Genomic DNA, 25,477 nt, shown 5'->3' on the forward strand with positions numbered 1-25,477 from the left:
TGAATCTGTGGCAACATAGACCGCCATGAGACTGTACTGCGGGGGGATGGTATTTCCGCGTGGCATCAGTCATGCGGCGCAACTGATTATACACCAGGGGAGTTCTTCTTTGTTGATGGGCTGGAAGTTGTTTTCCCGAAAAGGCATCCCTGGGTTGGGGTCAAGCCGCCCTACTCGGCATCCTCTGTATACACGGATGGGTCTAAATTGGATGGGGGCACTGGACCAAGAGTCTTCATTGAATTCCTTGGAATTAGGGAATATTTAAGGGTTTTTCAAGGCGCTGGAGACGATGTTGATACGGAAGTGGTGGCCCGATCAGACTGTCACGATATACGTGGACAGTCAAGCGGCGCGGCTTGGGCCGCGTGAGTTCTAAACTATTTAGATGATACAGAGAGCCTCTTCAACCTATGGGAAACGCTGTCAGGCTTTGTTGGGCCCCAAGCAGAACTAAGCGGCAGATGAGCTGAACAGCAATGGATAGCTGATTGCCGTAGCTCTGCTTTGGAATCAGTGAGACCTCCATTGTGCGAGCTTCTTAGTAGGGTGGACGACTTCTACGATGACTGTACGAATTAAGCATAGGCTGGCGCTGTAGCTTGTAGTATGTCAAAGGCTGCTAACAAGAGTCCTGACTAGTCAGTGCAAAGTCATGGAAAGAATGAAAACAAGTAAAAAGGCGTTAAGTTCGGCCGGGCCGAACTTTGGATACCCACCACCTCGGGTATATATGTAAACCACCTTTCATCAAAATTCGGTGAAAATTTCATACCTTATACTCATATACCTCATACCGATCTGAACTATATACGACACGGATGTGGAAAAGCCGAACATAAGTCACTGTGTCAAATTTCAGTGAAATCGGATTATAAATGCGCCTTTTATGAGGCCAAGACTTTAAATCGAGATATCGGTCTACATGCCAGCTATATCCAAATCTGGACCGATTTGGGCCAAGTTGCATAAACATGTCGAAGAGCCTAACACTAAGCACTGTCCCAAATTTCCGCGAAATCGAAAAATAAATGCCTCTTTTATGGGCCCTAAACCTTAAATCGAGAGATCGGTCTATATGGCAGCTATATTCAAATCTGGACCGATCTGGGCAAAATTGAAGAAGGACGTCGAAGAGTCTAACCAAACTCACTGCCTCAAATTTTAGCGACATCGGAAAATAAATGCGTCTTTTATGGCCCCAAAACCTAAAATATAGATATCGGTCTATATGACAGCTATATCCAAATCTGGACCGATCTGTGCGATATTGCAGAAGTATGTCAAGGAGCTTAACCTAACTCACTGTTCCAAATTTCGAGGACATCGGACAATAAATGAGCATTTTATGGGCCTAAAACCATAAATCAAGAAATCGGTCTATATGGCAGCTGTATCCAAATTTGAACCGATCTGGACCAAATTGAAGAAATATGTCAAAGGGCTTAACACATCTCACTGTCCCAAATTTCAGCAAAATCGGATAATGAATGTGGCTATTATGGGCCTAAGACTCTAAATCGGAGGATCGATCTATATGGCAGCTATATCCAAATCTGGACCGATCTGAGCCAAATTAACGAAGAATGTCGAAGGGCCTTACACAATTCACTGTCCCGAATTTCATCAAAATCAGATAATAAATGTGGCTTTTGTGGGCCTAAGAGCATAAATCGGAGGATCGATCTATATGGCAGCTATATCCAAATCTGGACCGATCTGAGCCAAATTAACGAAGAATGTCGAAGGGCCATACACAATTCACTGTCCCGAATTTCATCAAAATCGGATAATAAATGTGGCTTTTGTGGGCCTAAGACCCTAAATCGGAGGATCGGTCTATATGGCAGCTATATCCAAATCTGGACCGATCTGAGCCAAATTGACAAAGGATGTCGAAGGGTATAACACAACTCACTGTCCCTAATTTCAACAAAATCGGATAATAAATGTGGCTTTTATGGGCCTAAGACCCTAAATCGGCGGATCGGTCTATATGGGGGCTATATCAAGATATAGTCCGATATAGCCCATCTTCGAACTTAACCTGCTTATGGACAAAAAAGAAACTGTGCAAAATTTCAGCTCAATATCTCTATTTTTAAAGACTGTAGCGTGATTTCAACAGACAGACGGACAGACGGACGGACATGGCTAGATCGTCTTAGATTTTTACGCTGATCAAGAATATATATACTTTATAGGGTCGGAAGTGGATATTTCGATGTGTTGCAAACGGAATGACAAAATGAATATACCCCCATGATTCGGTGGTGGGTATAAAAAAAACTATTTAAAAATATGTAATTTGGGATAAGATAGATTTAACTCTTTGAAATGGTTGGAACTGAGGTGTTATCTGGATCATGTTGAGCACTATCCAGTAAAAAAAGATTTTTCTCGACATGAGAGAGCTGTGGGCACCACATAGACTGGAACATTTAGGTCCGATCTGTGTGGAGTTCATAGCTGTCACGAGAAGTTCAGCTGCAAACTACCAGCCGCGTCCACAGGTTGCGGATAGTGGACTACTTCATACGGAGCAGCTGCAAGGTACAGTGGGAGAAAATCGAATGGGTAAAATTATCTCTTTAAAATTTGGAATGGTTAAAGCTGAAGATATACAGGCGACTTTTAGCAGGCCGCTAAAATTGGCCTACTCGCTAATTCACAAAATTTTTAAGGCTGCCAAGTCTTCGTTTGTGGTCCGATTTACAAAATTTTTGTTTGCTGGCTAGTACTTAAAAATGTCTACAAATATATTCGAGTTTCAATTTTTTTGTTGGCAATTTTGAACGAGACCTGCTCTGTATTTTGCAATTTACGAACGCATTAGTATACCCTCCACCATAGGATGGGGGTATACTCATTTCGTCATTCTGTTTGTAACACCTCGAAATATGCGTCTAAGACCCCCTAAAGTACATATATTCTTGATCGTCATGTCATTTTAAGTCGATCTAGCCATGTCCGTCCGTCTGTCCGTCCGTCTGTCCGTCCGTCTGTCTGTCGAAAGCACGCTAACCTTCGAAGGAGTAAAGCTAGCCGCTTGAAATTTTGCACCAATACTTTTTATTTGTGTAGTTCGGTTGGTATTGTAAATGGGCCATATCGGTCCATGTTTTGATATAGCTGCCATATAAACCGATCTTGGGTCTTGACTTCTTGAGCCTCCAGAGGGCGCAATTCTTATCCGATTTTACTGAAATTTTGCACGTAGTGTTCTGGTAGCACTCCCGACAACTACGCTAAGTATAGTTCCAATCGGTTAATGTTTTGATATAGCTGTCATATAAACCGATCTTGGGTCTTGACGTCTTGAGCCTGTAGAGGTCGCAATTCTCATCCGATTTTATTGAAATTTTGAACGTAGCGTTTCGGTAGCACAACCAACAACTGTGCTAAGTATGGTTTAAATCGGTCCATGTTTTGATATAGCTGCCATATAAACCGATCTTGGATCTTGATTTCTTGAGCCAATAGAGGACGCAATTGTCATCCGATTTGGCTGAAATTTTGCATGAGGTGTTTTGTTATAACTTCCAATAACTGTGCTGAGTATGGCGCAAATCGGTATAGAACCTGATATAGCTGCCACAAAAACCAATCTGGGATTTTGACTTCTTGAGCCTCTAGAGGGCGGAATTCTCACTCGTTTTGGCAGAAATTTTGTATAACGGCTTCTCTCATGACTTTCAACATACGTGTCTATGGTAGGAATCGATCAATCGCTTGATACAGCTCCCATATAAACTTATCTCTCGATTTTGCTTCTTGAGCCCCCATAAGGCGCAATTCTTATACGAATGAACTGAAATATTACACAGTGACTTCTGCAATGGTCAGCATTCATTTATGGTCCGAATCGGACTACAACTTGATATAGTGGAGGTGGAGGGTACGGGCGAACTTAGCATGTTAAATTTCAGCGAAATCGGATTATAAATGCGCCTTTAATGTGGCCAAGACTTTAAATCGGGAGATCGGTCCATGTGACAGCTATAGCCAAATCTGAACCGCTCTGGGCTAACTTGAGGAGGGATGGCGAAGGGCCTCACACAACTCACTGTCCCAAATTTCGGCGAAATTGGACAATTAAAAACGCCTCTTATGGGCCCAATACCTGAAATCGAAAGATCGGTCTATATAGCAGCTATGTCCAAATCTGCACCAATCTGGGCCAAGTTGAAAATGGATGTCGAAGGGCCTAACACAACTCACTGTAGCAAATTTCAGCAAAATCGGATAATAAATCTGGCTTTATGGGCCTAAGAACCTAAATCGGCGGATCGGTCAATATGGGGGCTATACCAAGTTTATAGTCCGATATAGCCCATCTTCGTGCTTAACCTGAGTATGGGCAAAAAAATTAATCTGTGCAAAGTTTCAGCTCAATATCTCTATTTTTAAAGACTGTAGCGTGATTTCAACAGACAGACGGACGGACATGTCTAGATCGTCTTAGATTTTTACGCTGATCAAGAATATATATACTTTATAGGGCCTGAAATGGATATTTCGATGTGTTGCAAGCGGAATGACAAAATGAATATACCCCCATCCTTCGGTGGTGGGTATAAAAACAGATCTCGGAGAAGTGCCGCGACTGTTCAGACTCCGTGTTAATCGCCTATCCAGGAATTTCGCTGTGATCCCAGGGGACGTGAGTACTAATTCAGGTCTCATGTACGAATCGTGAGAAGACGACATCTAACTTAACTTCCGCGATGCTCTTACGCAGGCCACCATCGTGAAACGTGAACCACCTTGATTCCGACATTTCGCGTGAACGTGTTAATACCCGCGGTGTGCTTACGCAGGCCACCTCCGTGAAACATGGACCGTGCGTAGCGAGTTAAATTTAGCGGTGTGTTGTGTTGCGTAGGCCACCAGAGTTCGTGACTAGTCCATTACGTGAACCACGTTTACCCCGCGGTGTGCTTATGCAGTCCACCTTCGTGAAACTCCGTGATAGGCCGCAGGCCACCAGTGTGCGTGATCGGTCCATACCGTGAACCAGGTTTGCCCCGTGGTGTGTTTACGCAGGCCAAGTTCGTGAATTGTGAATCACCGTGACTGTGTACAGCACGTTAAACCTTGCGGTGTGCTTATGCAAGCCACCAGAGTTCGTGACTAGTCCATACCATGAACCACGTTTACCCCGCGGTGTGCTTACACAAGCCACCTTCGTGAATCATCGTGACCTTATGTAGCGCGTTAAATCCCACCGTATGCTTACGCAGGCCGCCAGAGATCGTGACCCATCTACTCCGTTAACCACATCGAATCGTAAATCTCCGTGACCGCAATAAATCCCGCGGTGAGTTTACGCAGGTGACCAGAGTTCGTGATCAGTTTATCCCATGGAACACGTTGATCCGGCGGTAAACGCAGGCCACCTTCTTGAATTAAGAATCACTGTGACTCTGCCATTTCGTTTACAGCACGCAAAACCCCGCGGTGAGCTTACACAGGCCACCAGAGTGCGTGAATAGTCCATTCCGTGAACACGTTGACCCCGCAATGTGCTTACGCAGGCCACCTTTGTAAATCGTGAACCACCGTGACCCCGCAAATCCCAGCCGGGAGTTTACGCGTCCCATCTACGTATTCGCCATTCACCACTGCGCTACACTTTCACTACTACCTTTCGTTGCCCTCAGATGCTGACTCGACATCCAGCACCCTAACACCCTCAGACCCTGACTCGAATCCAGCACCCAAACTCCCTCGAGATGTTAGCCTGGTTCCCCATCGGAGAACCAACACCCTATAGGCAGAGTACTTAGTCAGGTCTCCATATGCACTCCTTCCCGGAGCAGCTCCAGATCCGTAAAAGAGTTCTAAGCCACTAGCGCTTTCTCCCCCTGAGAATCGCCAGATCCGGTCAAGAGTACTTAGTCAGGTCTCCACCCACACCTTTCCTCCATGAGGATCACCAGATCCGCGTTGACCGGAGTACTCACCCAGGTCTCCTTTACGCCCCCGAACCGCTATCGGAGTACTTAGTCAGGTCATCGCGGTGCACGAGGCCCTGAGTATACCGCCCTGAGGATCACCATAACCCGCGTTGACCAGAGTACTTACCCAGGTCTCCTTTACGCCCCCGAACCGTTATCAGAGTACTTAGTCAGATCATCCCGATGCACGAGGTTTTGAGTGCCACCCAGGTGCAAGAGGCTTTGAGTATCTCTGTATAATCTGAAGATTTTTATACCCTCCACCATAAGATACTAATATCGTCATTCTGTTTGTAACTACTCGAAATATTCGTCTGAGACCCCATAAAGTATATATTCTTGATCGTCGCGACATTTTATGTCGATCTAGCCATGTCCGTCCGTCCGTCCGTCTGTCTGTCGAAAGCACGCTAACTTCCGAAGGAGTAAAGCTAGCCGCTTGAAATTTTGCACAAATACTTCTTATTAGTGTAGGTCGGTTGGCATTGTAAATGGGCCATATCGGTCCATGTTTTGATATAGCTGCCATATAAACCGATCTTGGGTCTTGACTTCTTGAGCCTCTAGAGTGGGCAATTCTTATCCGATTGGAATGAAATTTTGCACGACGTGTTTTGTTTTGATATCCAACAATTGTGCCAAGTATGGTTCAAATCGGTTTATAACCTGATATAGCTGCCATATAAACCGATCTTGGGTCTTGACTTCTTGAGCCCCTAGAGTGCGCAATTCTTATCCGATTGGAATGAAATTTTGAACGACGTGTTTTGTTATGATATCCAATAACTGTGCCAAGTATGGTTCAAATCGGTTCATAACCTGATATAGCTGCCATATAAACCGATCTTGGGTCTTGACTTCTTGAGCAACTCTAGAGGGCTCAATTCTTATCCGATTTGAACGCAGTTTTGCACGAAGTGTTTTGTTATGATATCCAACAACTGCGCCAAGTGTGGTTCAAATCGGTTTATAACCTGATATAGCTGTCATATAAACAGATCTGGGGACTTGACTTCTTGAGCTTCTAGAGGGCGCAATTCCTATCCGATTTGGCAGAAATTTTTCATGAAGTATTTTATTCTTACTTTCAACAATTGTGTCAAATAAGGTTCAAATCGGTTCATAACCTGATATAGCTGCCATATAAACCGATCTGGGATCTTGATTTCTTGAGCCTCTAGAGGTGGCAGAAGGAGTACCACTTTTGATTCTTATTCCTTTGAGAACCTGTCGGATGTGAAGATTCGGAAATTGTTGGGTTTTTAAAGCGATCTGTATGGTTCAACGGTAGAAACTAGAAGGCATCTTCCTTCTTCTGTTCCTGTGATATCACAATGGACGAAAACGTCTAAGTGAGTCTGATGGCAGATTGCCACCTGAACCTTACCTAATCTAAACACAACATGTCCGGATTAAAGTCGAAAGCTGTTCAGATTTGGATATAGCTCCCATCAAGCCTCATGGTGTGGGGATGTTTTTCCTCTTCAGGAGTTAGCAGGCTCGTAAAAATTGACTCTAAAATGACTGAAGAGCCCTTTGTAAATATTTTGGAAGAAAATTTTTATAGCATTACAGAGGAAATGCACTTGGGGGAGTTCATCTTTTAACAAGACAACGACCCCAAGCACACGAGAAAGGTCGCTAAAAAATATTTTGAAGAACATAACGTTGAAAAATTAGAATGGCCTGCTCAAAGCCCTGATCTAAACCCGATATAGCATCTATGGGCTATCCTAGATGACAAAGCCAGATTTAATCCAGATAAACATTTTGGGAAAAAATACAAAGTGAATGGAGGGCAATTCCAACAAATACTTTGAAGCACCTTTCTTTAAGTATACCGAAAAAATTGAAAGAGGGTGGACCCCCAGACGCATGGTCCCACATTTGGATATCAGATTCGTATTCTACTCGCGAATACCTTTCATTTGAGTCCCATATTGCCATGGTCGGTAAATATGTCCGACTTGGTCCGACTATTGGACATCAGATACGTTTTCTTATCCTAAATACCTTTCATTTGAGTCCCATATTGTGGTGATTGGTCTAAATGTATGTTTGCTAGGTTTTAGGGTGGGGCGGCCTCCCTAGGTACCCCAATCGAAATTTGGAAAACAAATTTTTATTTTTAGGGTACTACATGAGAGCACACAAAATTTCGCTTAAATCGCACCACCCATCTCCGAGATCTGGCGTTTCTGAAAATTAGGGTAAGGGGGAGGGTCCACATCGCCTTCAGATATCATAAAATGAAGTACCCCATTTTCAGTGAAAATTTCAAGAAAATCGGTTCAGCCGTTTCTGAGTCTATAGGGAACACACAAACGAACAAACAATTCGGACACGCTATTCGGACTCGGCTGTAAAAAGGATAAAGCATAAACTTGAATCCGGCAGCACTCATTGATATGTGAGAAGTTTGCCCCGGTTGCTTAATGGAATGTTCATGGGCAAATTTGCATTAGCTACGCTTTTAAGACTGGAGTAGCCACAATATAGATTCTATCGTAACAACATCTTGAAAGGTTCTATTCGTTATTTCAATAGGTATTCAAAATTAAAGTCTGACTAGATTTGGACATGGGTTATACATATTAAAAGTAGAACGCAGACTCGGTGGTGTAGGGTATTTTATAGTTGGCTACGCCATAAGTTTTCTTTTCTATAGTGGTTGTCGGGGTGGGCTACCCATTCAACATAAACCTAAACCTAGTCCTCCAAAATAGCTGTCGTTTAAATTTTTATTGGTTTGTGTCAGCAACAATTTTCGGCAAGCTTAAGATATAAATTATTCCACCTTATTCAATATCAATTAATTTTTAAATGATTTTATATTTCACATCCTATAGTCTTTACAAGAAACGCTTACGCTTCAATTTAATTTCTTTTGCATATTTAAGTGTTTCACCTTCAATTGTATTGCATACTTTAGGGATTATAAATATATTACATAGTATAACCAATGCCAAAAAAAAACAACACATCTAAATCTTTAAGCTGTAAGTTAATTTCAGATTCAATTTAAATATTGAAATTTATCTTCTGCCCAACATTTCAATGTCATTGCCACACTTTTAAATTTCCTGTCGAATTTTATTTTATTATCTATCCACTCCACTTTGTGATACTTTATGTAGACTTTACATAACAGAATATCATTGCCTAATAGCAAGGCGGGCGCTAAAGTTAAAGTGTAACTTGTAAAACAGCGCCAGTTAATATCTTTTTTCTGCCATAGGCCCAAATGAAAATAAATCCTCTTTACATATTTAACATAATTTGTGGTAAAGACATGAGGGGGCTTTCTCTGCTTCTTATTTTACAACGAAATTGTTTGGCTGCCTTAATTTCAATTTTCTTTCCAAGACTTAAGGGATTTTTTGGATTCTGCCTTCACTTTTCTGTCATGCTTCTTTTTCTGAACGAAAAACACAACTGCTCTCATTCCCGAGACAGCCTGAAAATATGGAAAATTTCTGCATTTTTACATATTTTTTTTTTTTAGACCCACCTACTACAGCGTAGAAGGACAACAAGAAATTTAAATGAGAAAACTGTAATATCAGCAACTAAAATTGAAAGGCAAGCAATAAAGTCATCGAGGATAACCAGGATACCCAAAACAAATGCCAAAGGTCTTAAAAACAGGGAAATGCCACCAAAACAGTAGCTGCGCAACAACAACACTAAAATGCTCTGTTATAAACAAATTGTTGCCAAGTCATTTGCACAATGCTTCAATAAAGGTCTGCCAGTGAAAAGGGCGCTTTTTAATGAACAACTACCCCGATACTTTCCTACTATGGCAAAAGACTTGCTGCCACTGATTATGTAATGTTACTCGTTAATCTGTTGGTTATGCGAAATTTGCAGGATATTCTTCAAGAATTTTAATAAAGTTAAACGGTGAGATTGAAGGATATTTGCTATAAGACTAGATGCTTTACTGTGTTTTTAGGGTAGCCTTCCTTCATTTCGTTTCTAAGAACTTTTTGCCTAAAAGCATGCTTCAAATTGGATTTTAAAGTTTAGACAAATTTAGACTTTGTAAGTTTTCCAAGCTAAATTCCACCAATTGGTTAAGACTCTAATTCCCAATAATGCTCAAGTTATTCTACTCCATTTCAAAGTGAATTTCCTGTTGTTACAAAATTTTTGTGGCATATTATAAGGATTATAGAAAATGAAACAATTTCCTGAAAGCAGATGATGGTATAAAGTAAATAAATCTTTTAAATATTAAAATGAATTTGAACGAAATTTTATGCTTCATTTTTGTCCTGCAAAGAAATAAAATATAAAGTCAACCAATCTGACAAATATCAAACTGAATATTGAAAACAAGTAAAATGGTGCTTAGTTCGGCCGGGCCGAATCCTGGAAACCCACCACCATGGATTCTGCTAAAAATTTATACAAACTAATTTTAGTTGAAGGGCATAATTTTATTCTACATACCAAACTTCTGTCAAACCAGCAAAAATTAAAGTTTCTAGGAACCGAGCAAGGATGATCAAGAGACCAGTTCAAACCAGTCTATCAGCTTATTGACTGATTTGGACCGTACTAAGCACAGTTGTTGGAAGTCGTAACAGAACACCACATGCAAAATTTCAGCCAAATCGGACAAAAATTGCGGGGGCTTGCAAGGGTTCAAAAAGTCAAATCGGGAGAACGGTTTTTATGCGAGGTATATCAGGTTATAGACCGATGTCTACCGTACTTGGTACAGGGTTTGAAAGTCATAACAGTACACTATGTGCAAAATTTCAGCCAAATCGGAACCGATAAACCGATCTCCCGATTTGACAGGGGCTCAAGAACTGAAATTGGCAGATCGGTTTTTATGGGAGCTAAATCTAAATCTGAACCCATATGGCCCATTTGCAGTCCCCAACGACCTACATCAATATTAAGTATCTGTGCAAAATTTCAAACGGCTAGCTTTACGCGTTCGACCACTATCATGATTTCAACAGACGGACGGTCGGTCGGACGGACGGACATAGCTAGATCGACTCAGGACGTCGAGACGACGGATTTGAACCCAGGAGTTCGGCGTCATTGGTGGACATGATTACCTCTGCGCCACCACTGTGGTAAGATTCGAAATAATAAATTAGTTGGACTTTAATATGAAAACTAAAGCGTCACACAATGTAAAATGGACCTAGATATTTTTTCCTAAATATTTTAGGAAAATTCTAGATATTATAATCCTAAAAGTATACCTCATTATTCGTATAACAAAAGGGAAGGAAATTTCAAATAAATGTTCAAATATCACACCAGGTAGTTGTTTTTTTCTCGTCTCGAAAAAGAAACAAAAAAATTATAGAATAAATGATGTTTGCCCTAACAGGAAAAAAACGTCAAAATAAAAATTCAGCAAAGTCCAAATGGGACTCGAATCTGGACACACGGACCAGCAGCGAGAACTGTTGCCGTTTTCTAGCGTTCGATGCCATCAACATAACTTCTAAAAGATGCACAAATGAGATTTATATGCAATGGAGGGCATAAAGTGGTGTGAAAAACTAAGTCAATCACTACAAAGAAAAACACATGCGGTGGAAAAGTACAGTTAGTGTGAAAGGTGTCAAACTTGGTTAGTGTCGTGCTTACATCGTAGACACGTTTTCGCGGTATATTCGATATACGTACGACCTATCACAACTAATGTAATTGAATAAATCTTCTACACACAGACGAAACGCCTCCCACAATGGTTGGTATTTTTTGCTCTCTGGATTTCCATTGCAAAAAAATTCGAAAGAGAATCAAACAAAAAACTTTTTGTTGCATATTTTAAGGATTGCAAAACCACAACGATGAAATATCTAATATTTTTAATCCTTAACGTACGTTTCATTTTTTATTCGCACCCTTGTCTAGACCCCGAAGTTAGAATAAGAATTTTATTTCTAATTATAGTACACATACAGGGTGGCTGATGAAAGCCGCTACCAAAAAAAAATGTAATAACTTTTTTTCTATTTAATAATAATAATTTAATAATTAATTTAATTAATTAATTAATTAATTTAATTAATAATAATTTAATAATTAATTTAATAATTTAATTTAACATGAATAAAAGAAAAATGTATTCCATACACCGAAAAAAAAATGTAGCAATATTCATCATTGTAGCAATATTCATCAGCCACCCTGTACATATGTCAAAATTGTTATTGCCTATTTTACGGATCATTAAGAAAATAAAATGTATTGCTCGGCAAAGAACGTATAAAAACCATATATATAGGGAATATATATGGTTTTTATACGTTCTTTTTTTAATTTTATTTGACTTTAGTTAAAGAAATATCTCCCAACTATTCGCAAAACATAACATGGTGTTATTTTTATACCCACCACCATAAGATGGGGGTGTACTAATCTAGTCATTCCGTTTGTAACACCTCTAGATATTGATCTAAAACCCCATAAAGAATATATATTCTTGATCGTCTCGACGTTCTGAGTCGATCTAGCCATGTCCGTCCGTCCGTCTGTCGAAATCACGATAGCGGTCGAACGCGTAGAGCTAGCCCCCTAAAATTTTGCACAGATACTTAATACTGATGTAGGTCGTTGGAGAATGCAAATGAGACATGTCGGTTTAGATTCAGATATAGCTCTCATAAAAGCCGATCTCACGATTTGACTTCTTGAGCCCCTGGAAACCGAAATATTTTTCCGATTTGGTTGAAATTTTGCATTTAGTGTTTTGTTATGACCCTTAACAACTGTACTCAGTAAAGTCCAATAGGTATATTTATCCGATTTGGTTGAAATTTTGCATTTAGTGTTTCGTTATGACCCTCAACAACTGTACTCAGTAAAGTCCAATCGGTATTGTTCCCCTATGAATCGATCTCCCGATTTGACTTTTTGAGTCCTTACAAGCCACAATTTTCGTCCGATATGGCTCAAATTTTTCACGTAGTGTTCGGTTACGACTTCCAACAATTGTATCAAGTACGGTTAACATCAGTCTATAACCTAATATTGCTCCCATGTAAACCGGTCTCTCGATCATCCTTGTTCGGTTCCTAGAAACTTAAATTTTTGCTGGTTTAACAAAAGTTTGGTATGTAGAATAAAATTATGCCCTTCAACTAAAATTTATTTTGTATAAATTTTTAGCAGAATCCATGGTGGTGGGTTCCCAAGATTCGGCCCGGCCGAACTTAACACACATTCACATGTTTTGCCCTAAAAGTATGCTCTCTGTTTTTTCTTGCATGGAAAAGAATGTAAAAGGTAACAAATCTTACAAATATATAGTTAAATGATCGCAAATCTGAAAATTACGCCTTTATTTCTCCCACAACATAGGTTAGGTTAGGTCGAAAAGAGGCTGCAGATATTAATTCGCCCCATGGCACCATGGCCCCATCGCCCCACACCTAAGTCAGTAATCGGCTTCTTGTGGGCTCTAACCTCGAAAAGGAAAATCTAAGTCAGGAATTCAGTGCCGCTTACAAAATCCCTAATTGTTTTCCATACCACGCCCCTAAGTTGGTCTGGTATTGTGTCTCCATCTAAGTGCCGGTGTTTGTTAGTCGCAAAAGCCGGCAATGACATAGGAAATGCTCCAACCTCTTATCATCTTCCCCACATGAACATCACACGGTATCACTTGCCACACCTATACTGCATAAGTAAGCTCCTTGTCCTATGTGTCCTGTTATGATACCGAAAGCAATACAGACCTCCTTCTTATTTCCTTTCAGTAAATAGTTCTCTGGCCTTCACTGCTAAATCGTCTGTTCTTTCAGTTTTACTCCCTTACTCCACAATGGCCCGACAACCAAACAATGCGGATCTAGCAATCCCATGGCAGCCGGCTGTGCGTACCGGATTGACCCCATGGAGTCCTTCATCGGCATGGGCTGCTACCTCGTCCTTTTTTCGCCATGGGAGAGGCACATCCAGAGTGTCTTCTCCTCACGCTTCTGGCACGTGCCGGGATTGAAAAAAAAACCCAGACTCTGGTTATGTTAGGTTTGCCAGAACCGCCTCCATCATCGGTCGTTCTTGGTGAGGTGTAACCGGCGCATGGAGTGGGTACATTTCCGATCTTGCTCTGGCCTTACATCACTACGGGAGTATAGTCACACTTAATACGTTGCAAGGTGCTGTGCGAGCAGCTCCTCGTCGAGATAGTGAATTACATGAGACAAAGATGCGATAGTATGGAGCCATCTCGCCTGTGCCTGGCGCTAGTGACCCCTACATGGAGTGTATGGGAATAGCAAGCAGTTCCGGTACTACCGAGATAGAGCAATAAACGTGTACATACCGCCGGTTGGCAGTTGTGACCCAGTTAATGGCCAAGCTTACAAATCCGACATAAGTGGGCTACTGTCTGGCCATAATCGTCTGCTTCTAGGAGACTTTAACGAGCATCACGTTTCATGGCATTCTCCGCTAGGTAACGACCAGCGGGCAGAGCAGATTGAAGGCTCCACGTTTTACACGGTGAATGAGGATGCCCCCACTAGGATTATAAGTAGGTGTAGCAGCTCGCCAGACATTTCCATTGCATACCTTGATCTCCTGAGTGACATATCCCGTCACGCCGCCATTTCTTTGGCATTAGACCACCTTCCCGTAATTCTCACCATCAACCCGACTTTATAACCTCTGAGCGTCGGACATTTATCAATCAAAAGATGGCCGATTGAGTCGGCTTCAGAGAGTATACCAAACGTGGTAGTTGCCGTGAGAAAAAAAGACATCATTAACGCAGCAGCCGCTCCCTTTATACCAGCCGGTCGAATTCCCCAAGTGCGGCCCAATTTCCCGGCTTAGGCAGTGGTACTCGCAGACGAGCGTGGTGGGATTCGTTGCACGAATCGCATTAACCCCAGAATCAGCGAGCTGTATCTGGATATTAACTGGGTAGTCAACGAACATAAACGTAATTTGTGGCTAGAACACCTGGTGCAATGTAGCTTATGTACCGGCTTAGGCAAGCTGTGGTCTACTGTTAAGTCACTCTCAAACCCCGGTAGTGGGGATGACAGGACCTCGGTCACTTTTGGCAACCGAAGAGAGGTTGAGTCATCACAAGAGTGACAGGGTAAGGGGGAGAGCCATCCATCGTATCCATGGTACCCGAGTCGATGGACAGCCATCACAATTTACCGTGAACGAAGTTACGAATGTCATCCGTGGCGCCAAGTCATCCAAGGCTTGGGCCCCGACGGAATCTCTACACTGATGCTGAAGAATCTGGATCAACCTGGAGACGAGTACCTTACGACTGTCCTCAACCTGTCTGTTGACAGGTTGTTGCCGCTGGCAACAGCGCCTGGCCAGCGACCAAAAGTGTCGTCTCAGTTATTCGAGTGGGAAACCTCTTTCATTCCTTCTAGGTCTCTTATCGTTGCCTCCATTATACCGCGATAGGGTAGCCTGCACCTATCCTCTATCCATATCTGAGTGCGAACGGTGTGCCACCGTGCCCCTGATGTTCTCGTCAGGATTCAAACCCGGGCGTTCATACGGTGGTCAAATGACAAAACTCCCATATAAACCGATCTCCCAATTGCACTCCCTGAGACTCTAGAGGAGCAGTTCTTGTCTGATTTGGATGAAATTTTGCACAACAACTTCTCCTATGACACTCAACATACGTGTCAAATATGGTGTGAATGGGTCCATAAGCTGATATACCTTTGAACGTATAGGGCTGTCGAAGTCGGCATTGATTTGTCCTCCTCGAGTCTTTTCCTGGATATCAGTGTGGATTTGCCAGGTCTAAAGCCACACTGATAGGGCCCAATTACCTCCTTGACTTTAGGTTGTAATCTTTCACACAGTACGCCCGATAGGATCTAGTATGCGATGGGAAGAAGACTTATTTCTCTGTTGTTGGCGCATACCGTGTAGTGACCTAGTATGCTGAGGTTCCAATCATCTGGTATGCGTTCTCCTAGCCAGATACGCCTTATCAGTGTGTCGCCTACGGTCTTAAACAGTTCAGCCAGCAATCCATCGGCTCCTGCTGTCTTATAGTTTTTCAGCCAGGAAACTGCAACGTGGATCTCATGTTGACTAGGTGGTACACATTCTATACCATCATCAGGGATGGGCTCTGCAGTATACTCATGGCCACCATCATCGGATACCTGCAGTTGGGAAAAGTATTCTTTCCATATCCTCAGCACACTATATGTATGAGTTACCTCAATTCCTTCCAAAGCCATCGGTTTGATGTTTAATTCTTTGGTAGAATTTTCGGACTTCATTCTGGCTCCCAAACATATCGATTCGCTCACACTCAAGTCTGTGCATTTCCTTCTTGCGGAAGAGGTGTTATTTCCTCTCTTCTTTTCTCGCAATACCTGACTGCAAGGTTGCCCTGCATGTAGCATTCTTGGCTATATTAACTTTTTGGTATACCTGGTCGTACCATGGATTCCTTGGGGAAGGCTTTTGAGATCCAAGTACAATGGTCGTACCATGGATTCCTTGGGGGAGGCTTTTGAGATCCCAGTACAAATGTGGCGGCTCTTTCCATGGCGTGGACAATGGTTTGCCATAGCGCTGCTATACTATCGGGACATAAAGTGCATTCTTCAAGCAATTGGGTCAGCAATTGGCGTTACCACCTGTTTTGCGTGGAACTTTCCGATGTCCAACTTCCGTGCAGTGTCAGATCGTTTCTCGCCACACTAAGACGTGTGGGAAACTTTGCTGTAGCAAGCTAATGATCCGAACACGCTGGATGAATGCCTTCCATCTACCACTACCTGATCTATTTGGTTTCTTGTATTTTTTTCGGTTGACAGCCATGTGGCCGCTAACCACCATGGTCTTTGCCGCGGCGAAGTTTATTAGCCTCAATCCATTATGGGAAGTCTCTTCGTGTAGGCTAAATTTTCTGACTTTTGGACCAAAGATACTTTCCTTCCCTATTTGCGCATTAAAATCGCCCAAAACGATTTTAATATCATGGGCGGGACAGCGGTCATATTTTCTCTCGCAAAAAATATCCTTTTTCTGTTCGTCCTTGTCTTTCGTCGGGGCATGGGCGCAAATAGGGCATATGTTGCGGAATTTGGCCTTTATGCGAATTGTGGCTAGCCTCTCATCCACCGGAGTGAACCTAGAGACAAGATGTATAGGTCTCCAATTTCAAGCCTCGTTTCGTGGCAGCTATAATACAGGGCGTCACCACTCAGTGTTGTTGAGTAGCCCTTCCCGACCCATCGGACTTCCTGTATGGCAACGCAATGTCTGACCTGTATATCTCCCATACATCCCTCTCTATAGAGAGTGCGGACATTCCAAGTGCAGATACGCAAATCGTGGTCTTTACAATGTTTACGGAGGCATGGGGTGTATATCGTATTCATTAAGTCATTCCACACATCGAAATCCGAAATATTTCGGATCGGTGTAAAATTCAAAGGCGATTTAACGATGTCCGTGTGTCTGTCTGTTGCTATCACGCTAAAGTCTTAAAAAATTGAGATATTGAGCTTAACTATGGCACAGATACGTCTTTTTTCTGCACGCAGTTTATGTTCTTGAACGGGTGAAATCGGACCATATTTGGATATAGCTGTCATATAGACCGATATGGCGAATTAGGGACTGAAACCCATAAAAGCTTTATTTGTTACCCGATTTCGCTGAAATTTGAAACAGTGAAATATTGTAAGCCTCCCGACATCCGACCTAAATATGGTTCAGAGCGGACTATATTTAGATATAGCTGTCATATAGACCGATCTACCGATAAAGGGTCTAAAGCCCATAAAAGCTGAAATTTGAAACAGTGAGTTTTAATCGGATTATAAATGCCCCATTTATGCGGCCAAAACCTTAAATCGAGAGATCGGTCTATATGGCAAAAATTCAAATTTTGCCCATGAACATTCCACTAAGGAACAGAGGGCAAACTTCTCACATATCAATGAGTGCAGTCCGATTCAAGTTTAAGCTCAATGATAAGGGGCCTCCTTTTTATAGCCAAGTCCGAACGGCGTGCCGCGGTGCGATACCTCTTTGAAGAGAAGTTTTACATGGCAGAGTACCTTACAAATGTTGCCAGCATTAGGAGGGGAAAAGCACCGCTGAAAATTTTTTACTTATGGTCTCACCAGGATTCGAACACCGGCGTTCAGCATCATAGGCGGACATGCTAACTTCTGCGCTACGGTGGCCTCTCGGTCTTTATGGCAGCTATATCCAAATCTGGACGGAACTGGGCCAAATTGCAGAAACATGTCAAAGGGCCTAACACAACTCACTGTTCCAAATGTTGGCGAAATCGGACTATAAATGCGGCTTTATATGTCAATTTTTTAAGGCTATAATGTGATTACAACAGACAGATGGGCAGACACACGGACATATTTAAATTGTCTTAGAATTTTCCTACAATCCCAAATATATATTGTACTTTTTAAGGTCGGAAATTGATATTTCGATGTATTGATGAGCAAACGGAATGACTAAATGAATATACCCCCTATCCTATGGTCATAGTTATAAAAACTGTTTAAGTCAAAAAAATCTCCCAAAATTGATTTGATGCCTCTACTCATCTACTCACACTATCATACTCAGCAATTTGATCCTAAAAGTATGTTATATTTCTTTGCTTTGTACAGTAAAGAACACATGAAGTTAACAAATAATTCAAATAATAATTTGAATTTAAACCAGATTTGGAAAGATTTATCTTTCCACTTCTACTATGAGAATATGTAATATGTGTGTAGGAGAATTTTAACTCCAATTAGGTGATATTTCAATTGCTAGTTTAAGTACCTGTCCTATTGAAGGTACAGTTTGATTTACAATTTCACAATCTAGGTATTGGAAATTGTTTCCCTAAAATCTTGTCTTGTCTTTTGATTCTCCCTGTACCTTCTCTGCTTTCCATTTTTTCTATCTCCCTGTATTTTTTGTTTCCTTTTCTATTTTCAATTTAAAATCTCCTTCCCCTTTTTTTCTTTTGAATACGAAATTAGGTGACTTTGTTTTTGAATGTTGTGTCGGCAGATGATTTACTCTATTTTTACTCAAAAGGTGGGAGTTTACCTCTTCGGTATTTCATATTCAAATTTCATAAAACATGATGAATTATTTTCCTATAGCCTAAAGAGTATATTCACATTCACGTTGGCTTAACAAAAAAAAAATCGAACGGGGCTCATCGCCTTCCTTATTATTTTTTTTTTTTAATATTTATGAAATACAAAAGTTGTCAACAACAGCCAAAACCCCAATCTGTCATTTCCACTAAGGCTTTAGCCTTCTTAATATTTTATTGAGATTCTCTGCTAATGGGTTGCCTACAATTGATGGTTGAAGATTCATCATCAATAATGCATAGTATTTGTAATATTTCTTAAGAAAAATAAAAGAAAAGCTTCGCATCTTAAACCGAAGATATTTATACTTTTTTATTTGGGAGAAAACTTGTAAAAGTATGCATTTAAAATTGCAAAGAATTAAGCAACAATTAATTATATTAAAAACAAACCTAAAAGTATGCAACAAAATGTCAATAAAAAAAATCCTGCAAATATGGTATAAAATTATAACAATTTAAATGGTGGTTACAATTCACACAAAATTTTAACAAGTAAAAATGTGCTAAGTTCGGTCGGGCCGTATATTCTATGCCTTCCAACATGGATCAGGTTTTTTGCCCAGTATCTCTTTTTTTTTGGCAAACATAGGTTATTAACTCATCATAACCATATCAGGTTATTAACTGATTCGGACCATACTTGGATTGGATGTTGGAGCCCATAGTAGAAATAGAGGAGAGTCTCAGTGAGGAGTCAGGTGGCGCTGGCTCTTATCTTGGCGTCGGATCTTGGAGCAAACGGCTTGCCACAACGAGGGATTCATGCAATCCCACAAAACCCATGCGGTTGGGGCGCTGGGCCAGTAACCCGCACCCTGAAAACTATGAGAACAACTATGAGAAACAAAGGAAGAGTAAAAACGGACCGCTAACTAAAACCCCCCAACGTTGACGACCCACGCAAACGAAAAAAGGACCATGATTTGCGCATCTGCACCTGGAATGTCCGCACTCTTTATAAAGAAGGTGCAGTATACGCGCTGGCGGATGTATTAGAGAAGTACAAGGCAGATATTACCGCCTTACAGGAAGTGCGATGGTCTGGGAATGGCGTCACTACAACACCAAACGGGGACGAACTATACTATAGCTGCCATAACACGAGGCATGAATTTGGCTGTGGATTTGTGATTAGTCGGAGACTGAAACGCCTTGCCTCCAGCTTTACCCCGGTGGATGAGAGGCTAGCCACAATCCGCATAAAAGCCAAATTCTTCAACATCAGCCTTATTTGTGCCCATACCCCGACGGAAGACAAAGACAAGCAGACCAAGGATATTTTCCACGAGCGCCTAGAGAGAGAATATGACCGCTGCCCTGCCCATGATATTAAAATCGTTCTGGGAGATTTTAATACGAAGATAGGGCAGGAAGACATTTTTTGTCCAACAGTCGAAAAGTTTAGCCTCCACAAGATAACGTCCAGTAATGGGTTGAGGCTGATAGATTTCGCCGCGGCAAAAAACATGGTAGTTAGTAGCACCAGATTTCAACATAAAAATATCCACAAAGCCACATGGCTGTCACCCGATCAAAACACGAGAAACCAAATTGATCATGTTGTGATAGATGGAGGGCATTCATCCAGCGTCTTAGATGAACGATCGATCCGTGGAGCGAATATGGATTCGGATCATTACCTTGTTGCAGCAAAGGTTCGCATCCGTTTGAAGATGGCGAGGAAAGTACGATCTGACACTGCATGGAAGCTGGACATTGAAAAGCTGCAGACACAACAAATGGCAGCGGCATACTCTACTCGACTGACCCAACTGCTTGATGAAAGCATTCCTTGTTCCCATGATATAATGGCGCAGAGGCAAACTATTGCTGACTCCATGGAAAATGTCGCGAAATTCTTACTTGGGTACCGGAAGCCTCCTCCAAGAAACCCATGGTACGATCAAGAGTGTCGAGATGCTACTGAAGCCAAGAATGCGGCATATAGAGCAACCCTGAAATCAGTGGCAACGCGCCAGATGAAGAAGAGGTATCGGGAGAAAAGGAAAGAGGAGAAACGTCTATTCCGCAGAAAGAAAAAGGAAATGGAAAGACGTAAGTGCGAATTGAGATGTACTGGAGTCAGAATGAAGTCCGGAAATTATACCAAAGAATTAAACACCAAACCGATGGCTTTGGTGCAGGCACATCCTCCTGCAGAGACAAAGAAGGAAAGCTGGTAACTGACACAGACAACATGCTGAGGATATGGAAAGAACATTTAACCCAACTGCTAGTGTCCGATGTTGCCGGCGATACCGCAGAACCAATCCCTGATGATGGTATAGAATGTTTATCTCCTAGTCAGAATGAGGTCCAAGTAGCAGTGACCCGACCGAAGAATAACAAGGCAGCAGGAGCCGACGGGTTACCTGCTGAACCATTTAAGGCCGGAGGCGACACGCTGATAAGGCGTATGCATCAGCTTATCTGCGCAAACTGGCTAGAAGAACGCATACCCGATGATTGGAACCTCAGCATACCATGTCCCGTACACATGAAATGAGATAAGACGGAATGTGCCAACTACAGAGGAATAAGTCTCCTCCCCATCTCATACAAGATACTCTCAAGCGTACTGTGTGAAAGATTAAAACCTAAAGTCAATGAGATAATTGGGTCCTATCAATGAGGCTTTAGACCTGGTAAATCCACTCTGGACCAGATATTCACACTGCGCCTAATCCTGGAAAAGACCCGAGAAGGACAAATCAACCCCTTCCATCTCTTTGTTGGCTACAAAGCAGCCCTCGATACTCCTTTACGTTCAAAGGTATTTCAAGCCATGTCTGAGTTTGGTATCCCTGCAAAACTAATATGACTCTGCAGGATGACACTTGCTGATACGCGTTCCTCAATAAGAATAGGAAAGAATCTCTCCGAACCATTTAATACCAAACGAGGTTTCAGATAAGGAGACAGCCTATATTGTGATCTCTTTAATATCCTGCTGGAGAAGATTATTCGAGATGCAGAAGTGAATAGATATGGCCCACAAGTCACAAGAGAGCACATGCTACTCGCCTATGCCGACGATATCGATATCATAGGTCGGTCACCAGAAGTAGTAACTGCAGCCCTTGAAAGAATCGAAAGAGAGTCAGTGAAAATGGGTCTGGCAGTAAATGGAGATAAGATGAAATGGATGGTTTCAACTCCCAAAAAGCCTTGCACAACCGAGCAGATAAAGAAAATGGAGAATGTTGGGAATCACAACTTTGAGATAGTCGGTAACTCTATCTACCTCGACACCGCCGTAACCGAAACGAATGACACAAGTTTTGAGATAAAGCGAAGAATAAAACTGGCAAACAGATGCTAATTGGACTAAGTAAGCAGTTTAGAAACAAGGCCACAGACTATACAAGACACTAATACTACCCGTGCTGTTATATGGTTCTGAAGCATGGATACTTGTGAAAGCAGATGAGGGAGTGCTTGGAGTATTTGAGAGAAAGATTCTTCGTTAAATACCAGTTTGCGTTAACGGAGAATATAGGCGACGTATGAACCACGAGCTGTATGAGCTGTATGACGACGATAGCATAGTTACACGCATCAAAATACAACGGCTGCGTTGGCTAGGTCATGTTGTCAGAATTGATGAAGAAGCTCCAGCAAAGAAGTCTTTTAAAGGCAAATACGCGGTACACGCAAACCGGGAAGACCAAAAGCCCGATGAAAAGATCAAATGGTGGGAGACACCTCGAAACTTGGTGTCAGAGATTTTAGAATGAGCGCAGAAGATCGAGGCGCTTGGGACGCCATTCTACGTTCGGCTAGTGTAGAACATATTTTGTCAAAGCCAATTGAAGTAAAGTAAAGTAGTAGTCACTGTGCAAAATTTCAGCCAAATCGGATACGAATTGCGCCCTATAGGAACTCAAGAAGTAATATCGGAAGATCGGTTTATATGAAAGCTATATCAGATTATAAACCGATTCAGACCATATTTGGCACGCATGCTGAAGGTCATAGGAGAAATCATTGTTAGCCAAATCGGATAATAATTGCACCTTTTGTAGGCTCAAGATAATCGGGAGATCATTATATAAGGGAACTATATTAGGTTGTGCACCTATTTGGACTATACTTGGCTGAGTTTTTTGAAGTCAAAACAATAGATTGTATCAAAAATTTTAGCCACATTGGATAATAATTGCACTCTTTGGGACTCAAGAAGAGGCTTAAGATCCAAGATTGGTTCACATGGCGGCTATATCCAAAAATGGACAGATATGGTCTATTTACAATGCCAACCGACCTACACTGATAGGAAGTTTGTTTGCAAAATTTCAAGTGCCTAGCTTTACTCCTTCAAAAGTTAGCGTGTTTTCCACAGACAGACAGATGGACGGACATCGCTAGATCGACTGAAAAAGTCATGGCGATCAGGAACACATATTTGGCACAGTTACTGGAAGTCTTAACCGAACACTACATGCAAAATTTCAGCCAAATCGGACAAAAACTGCGGCTTCCAGGTGCTCAAGAAATCAAATCGGGAGATCGGTTTATATGGGAGCTATATCAGGTTATAACCCGATTCGAACCTAACTCGGCACCGTTATAGGAAGTCTTAACAGAACACTACATGCAAAATTTCAGCCAAATCGGACAAAAATTGCGGCTTCCAAGTGCTCAAGAAATCAAATCGGGAGATCGGTTTAAATGGAAGCTAGCCCATTTGCAATTCTGTGAAAAATTTCAAGCGGCTTACTTTACGCGTTCGGCCTCTATCGCGATTTCGACAGACGGACGGACATGGCTGAATCGACTCAGAACGTCGAGACGATCAAGAATATATATACTTTATGGGGTCTTTGGCGAATATTTCTAGGTTTTACAAACGAAATGATTAGATTAGTATATCCCCATCCTATGGTGGTGGGTATAATAACACATTTTAAAAACTCGTTTCGACAATATCCTCAAAAGTATGGTTTAACAAAATGTTACTTTTACTAAAGCATAGTCATTGATTTCCTTAAAATTCTCATGTTACACCTGTCTTAGCTAGTCTTTTCAACACGCTCCCCTTAGTATGAAGAAATAGGGCAAACAAAAGTATGCAAACATTTTTATATACGCTGACAGCATTCCCAAGTCATCATTAAATAACCCTAAAATATTCATGGTATTCTATAATTAATTTACAAAAGTTATCTCCTGCAATCAGTTTTACTATAAAAAATTTAATTATCTCTTACCTTTATAAATTTTATTAAAACCTCAGCATCAACGGTTAAAATCCACCTGCAACAAAACAATTTTCTTTATAGATTAAATAGGAAACAATTTTAACAAAAAAACTACTTAATAAAACTTTTTTAAATCCTCCAAAAGTAAGGAGTGAATTTTTAAGGGCTATAAGAAAGTTAAACACTTAGAAAGGCGTTAAGTTCGGCCGGGCCGAACTTTGGATACCCACCACCTCGGATATATATATATATATAACAAAATATTGGTCTTTTTAGTAGTTATATCTAAAAATAAACCGATCTGAACTATATATCACACAGTCAGTGAAATCGGATTAAAAATGCGCCTTTTAAATCGAGAGATCGGTTTATATGGCAGCTATATGCAAATCTTGATCGATCTAGACCAAATTGCAGAAATATGTGGAGGGGCTTAACTTAACCCTTTGCCCCAAATTTCGGCAACATCGGACAATAAATGCGCTTTTTATGGCTCCAAACCCTATAATCGAGAGATCGGTCTATATGGCAGCTATATCCAAATCTGGACCGATCTGAGCCAAATTGACGGAGGATATTGAAGGGTCTAATACAACTCACTGTCCCAAATTTCAGCAAAATCGTGTAATAAATGTAGCTTTTATGGGCCTATGACCCTAAATCGGCGGATCGGTCTATATGGCAGCTATATCAAAATCTAAACCGATCTGAGCCATATTGACGGAAAATGTCGAAGGGCCTTAGACAACTTACTGTCCCGAATTTCAGCAAAATCCGATAATAAATGTGGCTTTTATGGGCCTAAGACCCTAAGTCGGAGGATCGGTCTATATGGCAACTATATCAAAATCTAAACCGATCTGGGCCAAATTGACGGAGGATGTCGAAGGACCTAACACAACTCACTGTCCCAAATTTCAGCAAAATCGGATAATAAATGTGGCTTTTATGGGCCTATGACCCTAAATCGGAGGATCGGTCTATATGGCAGCTATATCCAAATCTGAACCGATCTGAGCCATATTGACGGACGATGTCGAAGCGCCTAACATAACTCACTGTCCCAAATTTTAAGCAAAATCGGATAATAAATGTAGCTATTATGGGTCTATGACCCTAAATCGGAGGATCGATCTATATGACAGCTATATCCAAATCTAAACCATTCTGGGCCAAATTGACGGAGGATA

This window comes from Stomoxys calcitrans, chromosome 1 (genome assembly GCF_963082655.1).
Source record: "Stomoxys calcitrans chromosome 1, idStoCalc2.1, whole genome shotgun sequence".
NCBI classification, from domain to species: domain Eukaryota; kingdom Metazoa; phylum Arthropoda; class Insecta; order Diptera; family Muscidae; genus Stomoxys; species Stomoxys calcitrans.